Below are 8638 nucleotides of genomic sequence, written 5' to 3'. Positions count from 1 at the left end.
TATCTCACTAGTTCTGTTAAAGAGCAATGATTGCATACCATAAAAATAATAATATGTTAATATGTAGACAGAAAATGTAGAACAATGACAGAAAAAAGATGGGAGGGAGAATGCAGGGTTGTAGGGTTCATGAAATCATGTATAGGGCAAGGTATGGGGTATATTTAGCACAACACTTCCATGCCATGTCTGAATACACTGTCTGCCCAGCATATCAGTGTCTTCATTTGAACTGATAATAGTAAAGTGATTTCCTGAGTTCCAAGTCATTCTAGCAAATTATCCAGCTTGAGGAGGGTGTCAGGTGAACCCTCAAATTTGTACTAAGCCAGGTAGAAGTGTGGGTAGCCCGGGTATCTCATGCCACTTCAGCTGGCATCTTGAAATGGCAGGAATCTTGTGAGACTGAGCTCCTAACTTTCTGTTACTTACTGTTGATATCCAGAAAGGACTTGCTGCTGAACTCATATAAAAATCAATATGGTGACACTGGGTTTTTGCTAAAAAACAAAACAACAACAACAACAAAAACCCTACCGTGTGGTCAACCAGCAAGGAGACAATGAGGTAAAATGGAGCTCCAATTTGCTTCCTTAATCAGTTTTCAGTGGGGAAACTTATAGGAAGGGAGAAGGGAGAAGTTGCTTTTGGTTGAATGGTGAGAAGAGAGAGTTTTAGGGTACTTTGGGCAAGCACAGATGGTTATCATTCATCTTCAGAGGTGGCATGTTCCTTTTCAGCTGCAGTTATGTTCTGTCCTAGGGGATTTATAGCTTGTGATGTCAAAAGATAAAAAGGTGGTAGAATGAAGGAGCAGGGATAAGAAAGTAATAGAGTGGGTGAATATGATCAAAGTACACTACATGCATGAGTAGAAATATCACTATGAAACCCCTCACACTACACAATTACTATGTGCTAATAAAAAAGAAGGAAGATGATGCTGTTGCATCAAATGTAGAATAGTTATAAAGATACAGTGTTTATGAAAAACAAATGTAAATTATGAAGTTGCCAAGTGTGATGACTTGAAATGAGAAATTAGTAACACATTTGAACTAGCAAAGGAAATAATTAGTAAACTTGAAGTATATGATAGAGAATATTATGCAGTCTGAACAACCAAGAATAAAAAGACTAAAGAAAAAAATGTTAAGAGCCTTAAAGAAACATGATACAATATTTATCACTATATTAGCTAAAGAAATGAGCTCCAGTGGTAACTTGAACTCACAGGAATCAAGTAAGAGATAAAAATTATATATACATGAAAGTTAATACAACAAAAACTATAAACATATGCTCATTTCCCTCTGTATTCCTTCCCCCTTAAGATCAGGAACAAAATAAAAGTGTCTGATCTCTCCACTTCTATTCAATATTGTACTAGAGTTTCTAGCAATAGAAGTTAGACAAGAAAAAGAAATGAAAGTCATCCAGATTGGAAACAATAAACTAAACCTAATTCTGTCTTAGTTTGGGCTGCCATATCAAAATACCACAAACTAGGTAGCTAATAAACAACAGAACTTTATTTCTCATAGTTCTCAGGGCTAGGAAATTCGAGGTCAATGTGCTACCAGATTTGGTGTCCAGAAAGGACACAGCATGGTTCATAGAGCCTTCAGAAAGCTATAAGGGAAATCCCTTAACCTGAAATAAGATATCTGTGAAAAAAATGACAGGAGACATCATGTTTAACAGTACAAGTTTGAATGCTTTCTTCTAATCCCCAGAGATCATGCAAGATCTTACCACTGCTATTCAACAGTGTACTGGAAATTCTACTTAGTGCAAAAGGCAAGGGAAAATAGTATGTAAATGGGAAAGAAAGAAGTAAAACTGTCTTTATTTGCAGGAAAACCATGAACGTGTACAACAGAATGCCTTAGGCGTCTACAAAAAGTTATTAGAACTACTAAGTGAATTTAGCATGATCACAAGATAAAGGGTCAACACGCAGAAATCAAGTAAATATTTTATAAAATAAACAAAGGGGAAAAAATTAAGTATCTGCATGGGCATCAAAAGCATTAAATGATTAGGGTTAAATTTTTATAAGATATGTGAAGATTTATAATGTACAATGCAAACAGCAATATATCACTGAAAGTAATTATGGAAGACCTAAATAAATGAAGAAGTGTACCATGTTTATGTATGAGAACACTCAATATTATTAAAGTTGCAGTTCTTTCCAGATTGATCTATTAAGTGTAATTCCAGTTATGATTGCAGCAGACTTGTGTGTGTATATATGTGTGTGTGCAAATGACAAGCTGATTGTAAAATTTATAAAGAAATGTACATATTGTATGTCTGCCATTCTCACCCCTCATTTAAATATATTGTTCCTCATACCCCATGAGCACAGAATTCCAGTGCTCTGCCCTGCATGGGAAATTCAGAAACACTAAAAGTAAATACAAGGTAAGCAAGTTACTCTTACCACTAAGTAAGGGGCAGGGATTGGGTGCTGATAGTCAGGACAGGTTGTTCTTTTGGTTCCATTCAGAACTTATTCACAACACAGAATCACATTCCAAGAAACAAATGACCACAAAACTCAATTATATCCCTTCTACATGTGCTATTCCCCTGTTTTGCCAATCATTTCATTGAAAATTATGACAAGTAAGGAAAGGGAAACATAAAGCAACCCACAATTCCCTTTCCTTTCGATCCTTCCTTACTTATGAGCTAGACAAAGGTGGAGTGTTTGTAGAATATGCTTATGTGCACATATCAAGAAGTAAATAAAAATAACTGAGTTCATTTAGTGTAGTGTTTCACTGTTCTGGTAAGAAGTAAATACATATGCATGTATATGATACAAAATATGAATGCTATTCTGGTGATTCTGCATGTAAGTCAAAAGCTCTTGTATTTGCATTTGAAGCTGGCATTGTACAATATAAAGATGAACTATAAAATTCATGCTAAGCCGGGCACCAGTGGCTCATGCCTGTAATCCTAGCTACATTGAAGGATGAGATGGGGAGCATCCTAGTTTGAGACCAGTCTGGACAAATAGGTGAAACACTATCTCCAAAAATAACCAGGGCAAAGTGGACTGGAGGTGTGCTCAAGTGGTAGAATACCTCCTTTGTAAGCACAAAATCTCAAGTTCAAACCCCAGTCCTGCAAAAAAAGTTCATGTTAATAATTTAAATTTTTATTTTTCTTTACTTAGGGTGACATTAACACATAAAATATTGATAGCATATAGCCTTGATACATTGTGATAAAGAAGCACATTGCCTCTGTGACCTACTTCTAAAAATCCATATCTCCATTCTAATGATGAGAAAAACACCAGAAAAACTACAACACAGGGACAGTTAACAAAATATCTTATCAATACTTGCAACAGTCAAGGTTCTCAAAAACAAAGAAAGTCTCAGAAACTGTCCTAGCCAAGAGAAGCCTAAAGAGATACAACAACTAAAAGAAACACAGTATTCTAGATGGTATCCTGGAACAGAAAAGGAGTATTCATAAAAACAAAGGAAATTTGAATACAGTATGGAATTTAATTAATAGTATTGTACCAATACTGGTCCATTAATTATAACAAATGTGCCACTAGTAGGATGTTAATAATAGGGGAAACAAAGTGTGGGACATATGGGAGCTCTCTGTACTATCTTTTCAATTTTTCTGTACATCTAAAACTGTTCTAAAAAAAGGAGGTCTATTTTGAAAACAAAGACAAAAACCAAGTCAAAAGAAACCACAGAAGAAAAGGATAGCTTTGAATTTTAGCACCTTTAATGGCACTTTTTTTATCATTTTTTAAGCAAGGGCCATTGCATTGTCATTTTAAGATGCCTTCCCAGAAAACTGCCAAACACATTTTATGAAGCCAGTATTACACTTATCCCAAAACCAGGCAAAGACACCTCCAAAAAGGAGAACTATAGGCCAATCTCCTTAATGAACATTGATGCAAAAATCCTCAACAAAATAATGGCAAATCGAATTCAGCAACACATCAAAAAGATTATTCACCACGACCAGGTAGGCTTCATCCCACGGATGCAGGGGTGGTTCAACATACGAAAATCAATAAACATAATAAACCACATTAACAGAAGCAAAGACAAAAACCACTTGATCATCTCAATAGATGCAGAAAAAGCCTGTGATAAGATCCAACATCATTTTATGATGAAAGCTCTAAGAAAACTAGGAATAGAAGGAAAGTTCCTCAACATTATAAAAGCTATATATGACAAACCTACAGCCAGCATTATACTTAACGGAGAAAAATTAAAACCATTCCCTCTAAAATCAGGAACCAGACAAGGATGCCCACTATCTCCACTCCTATTCAACATAGTACTGGAATTCCTAGCCAGAGCAATTAGGCAAGAAGAAGGAATAAAAGGAATACAAATAGGTAAAGAAACTGTCAAAATATCCCTATTTGCAGACGACATGATCCTATACCTTAAAGACCCAAAAAACTCTACTCAGAAGCTTCTAGACATCATCAATAGCTATAGCAAGGTAGCAGGATATAAAATCAACATAGAAAAATCATTAGCATTTCTATACACTAACAATGAGCAAATGGAAAAAGAATGTATGAAAACAATTCCATTTACAATAGCCTCAAACAAAATCAAATACATAGGTGTAAACCTAACAAAAGATGTGAAAGACCTCTACAAGGAAAACTATACACTTCTGAAGAAAGAGATTGAGGAAGACTATAGAAAGTGGAGAGATCTCCCATGCTCATGGATTGGTAGAATCAACATAGTAAAAATGTCGATACTCCCCAAAGTAATCTACATGTTTAATGCAATTCCCATCAAAATTCCAATGACATTCATTAAAGAGATTGAAAAATCTACTGTTAAATTTATATGGAAACACAAGAGGCCACGAATAGCCAAGGCAATACTCAGTCAAAAGAACAATGCAGGAGGTATCACAATACCTGACTTCAAACTATATTACAAAGCAATAACAATAAAAACAGCATGGTACTGGCACAAAAACAGACATGAAGACCAGTGGAACAGAATAGAGGATCCAGATATGAAGCCACACAACTATGAGCAACTTATCTTTGACAAAGGAGCTAAAAATATACGATGGAGAAATAGCAGCCTCTTCAACAAAAACTGCTGGGAAAACTGGTTAGCAGTCTGCAAAAAACTGAAACTAGATCCATGTATATCACCCTATACCAAGATTAACTCAAAATGGATCAAGGATCTTAATATCAGACCCCAAACTCTTAAGTTGATACAAGAAAGAATAGGAAATACTCTGGAGTTAGTAGGTATAGGTAAGAACTTTCTCAATGAAACCCCAGCAGCACAGCAACTAAGAGATAGCATAGATAAATGGGACCTCATAAAACTAAAAAGCTTCTGTTCATCAAAAGAAATGGTCTCTATGTGGACATTAGATCAAGGGCAAACACAACAAGGGGATTGGACTATGAGCACATGATAAAAGCGAGAGCACACAAGGGAGGGGTGAGGATAGGTAAGACACCTAAAAAACTAGCTAGCATTTGTTGCCCTTAACGCAGAGAAACTAAAGCAGATACCTTAAAGCAACTGAGGCCAATAGGAAAAGGGGAACAGGTACTAGAAAAAAGGTGAGATCAAAAAGAATTAACCTAGAAGGTAATACACATGCACAGGAAATCAATGTGAGTCAATGCCCTGTATAGCTATCCTTATCTCAACCAGCAAAACCCCTTGTTCCTTCCTATTATTGCTTATACTCTCTCTACAACAAAATTAGAGATAAGGGCAAAATAGTTTCTGCTGGGTATTGAGGGGGGGGAGCGGGAGGGGGTGGAGTGGGTGGTAAGGGAGGGGGTGGGGGCAGAGGGGAGAAATGAACCAAGCCTTGTATGCACATATGAATAATAAAAGAAAAATGAAAAAAAAAAAAGATGCCTTCCCATCCCCCAAAATTCCATAGCCAGCCCGCCCATGTCACAGAGTTTGTTTCCCATATTTCTGACTTGGGGTAGTTCTGGATGTTTGCAACAGTCTCTGAGCTGAAGGGTACCTGTGAATGTGTTGGAATCCAGCAGGGAAGACCTATGCTGGTTTGTGCTCTGGGCTGGTCTGGATTCCAGAAAGAGCAGCAAAAGCCACAGTCTGCAGGATGAGGACAAATGATACTCCTCATAGTGGTGGGCAGTGTGGAGTCACAGCATCTTAAGAACTGGAAGGGACCTCATTCATGGTGGTGTTACAACCCTACCTATCAATTAGGGAGAAAATGGACACAGAGACAAGAAGAGGGGCAGGCCAGGTGCTGGAACTCATGCCTGTTTTCCTAACTACTCAGGAGGCAGAGATCAGAAGAATCACAGTTCGAAGCCACTCTGGACAAATAGAAAACCCATCACAAAAAAAGGAGGGATTAAAGTGTAGTCCCTGAGTTCAAATTCCAGTACCGAAAAAAAAAGAATAAAAAATGGGCAGGAGTATCCCATGTCTCCAGAGCGCCCAGCAAGGGAGTGATAGCATGATACTTGCCCAGCCTCAGCCTGTTACTGTCTCCATTCAGCCTAGGTCTGGGCCAGCCTTCCCTGTCCTTATGTGCTTCCAGAAACCTGAGTCCCTACCCCACCTTTCCTCAAAGCCCCTTCATTGTTTATTTGGAAACATACTGTGTGTGTGTTTGTGCGTGTGCATGTGTGTATGTAGGAGCTGGTTCACACAAGACCAGAAGCAAAAAAAGAAAGCTGTTGTCACTGATTCCGCACTTGGAGAGCAGGAGAGCCACAGGCTAGATAGAGTCTGCTGCATTCAACAGCTGCAAATATGAGGGCAAGTACTACCATTAGTGCCATTAGGAAAGAATGCAGAGGAGGCAGCAGCAGAGGACACTCTGGGCTGGGGAGGGCAGAACTGCTCAAATGCAGCAGACAGTGCCTGCTAAGTGAAACCAAGGTCACTCAGAGGTAAGAGGGTGGGCTGTGTTCCTATCACTGGAACAAGAACCCATGAACCAGAAACCCATCCTGAGCTCCCTCAGATCCCCCAGAGAATGCCACAGGCCTGGAGACTGTTGCTATGGCAACAGCTGCCAAGAACTGATTGCTCTTCCCTTTCTGCATGCCTGCCCTGTCTGCCTTCTGATACCTTCAGCTCCTGCTTCCTGCACCAAAATGGCTGTGCGCTTCAACCTGGCTATGTGGAAACATGGCTGGATCTGACCAGAAGCAGTTTTAGAAAGTGTTTAAATGCACAACTGTACTGTCAAACTGCTTAAAGTTTTCTGTTTAATTGTTTGGTTGGTTGGTTGGTTGGTTGGTTGGTTTTGCAGTGCTGGGGATTCAACCTAGTACCTCACACATTGTAGGCAAGTGCCTTGTCGCTGAGCTTTGTTTCTAGCCCCTGCCCTGGTTTTATATCACATTTTGGCTAGTTACTATCATTTGCATTTCCATGCAACCAATTTTTATCCTCCTAGATCTCACCTTTAAAATGGGTTCCTGGGTTGGAGGTCTGGATCAAGTGGTAGAATGCTTGCCTAGCAAACACAAAGCTTTGAGTTCAAACCCCAGTATCACCCCAAAAAAAGTAAAATGGGTTCCACTAGCAATTGTGAGCCTAGCAATATATCCTTACAGGCTCTAAGTTACCAATATCAAATCAAACCCATCAGAAGGATTGAGGATTGTTTTACAGCCCCCACTCAGACTCCAACCCAATACAAGCAAGTAGTGGACCACATTCCTTTGTAACAATGATTGTCACTATGGCAGAATCACCTTTGCCTTGTTGTCTTTTGAGAGCCCTTTTTCTCAAAAATACCCCAAATCAGCTACTGGGGGCAGAGACTTAGAGCCTACATAGAGTCTGCCTTCATTCCTTCTTTCCCACTTCTCTTTTTTCACAATTCCCTTATCTGTACCCTCTATTTTTACCAAGTTCCAATTAAGGGTACATTTATATTGGGTTGGGAGTTTTCAAGACAATTATGTTGTCTATCAGCAGCACTAGAAAGCTCCCACTCTGGGTAACTGACCAAAGAGATCAGAGGAGGAAAGCCAGCCTAGCAGGGCATATTCCTGACTGCCACACACAGTAGGAAAAGGAATTTTTTTACTCAGAGAGATTCCACTACATATTTCCTGAGCTTGCCACCTTTATCATTCAGTTTAGTACTAATGGAACACTTTAAATTAATACTTTATAGCTTATATACTAATAACAGAATATGAATACAAAAAAATGAAGAAGTGAATCTAACAAGATAACATTTAATCCAGAAAAACAGAAACCTTGGATTGTGATTAAAATGACTTACAAGAGTGCATTAACAGCTGGATTATGAAATACATTGGGGATGGGTCTCAGTCCACTATAATTTAAACAGGACTCAATTGTTTGATAAAGCATTCACAAAATCTACTATAACCTTAGAATGCATCTATATATGTAAAATGTCTATTCTAGAATGAAGGGGGTGATATATCACTCTATTATATACTAGGCAGAATATGCAGTGCTTTCTGAAACATTTACAAACTCAGGAACATGTAGAATCGAGAAGGTCCTTGAATATATATGGTCACATCAGAAATAGCTGAAGTAACTGAGGAAGTTAAACCTAAAAAAAAATAACTTGATGGAACATAATTGTTTAA

Source organism: Castor canadensis, chromosome X, assembly GCF_047511655.1.
Source record: "Castor canadensis chromosome X, mCasCan1.hap1v2, whole genome shotgun sequence".
Taxonomy (NCBI): domain Eukaryota; kingdom Metazoa; phylum Chordata; class Mammalia; order Rodentia; family Castoridae; genus Castor; species Castor canadensis.
The sequence above is the reverse complement of the archived record's forward strand: the minus strand, read 5'-3'. Positions refer to the sequence as shown.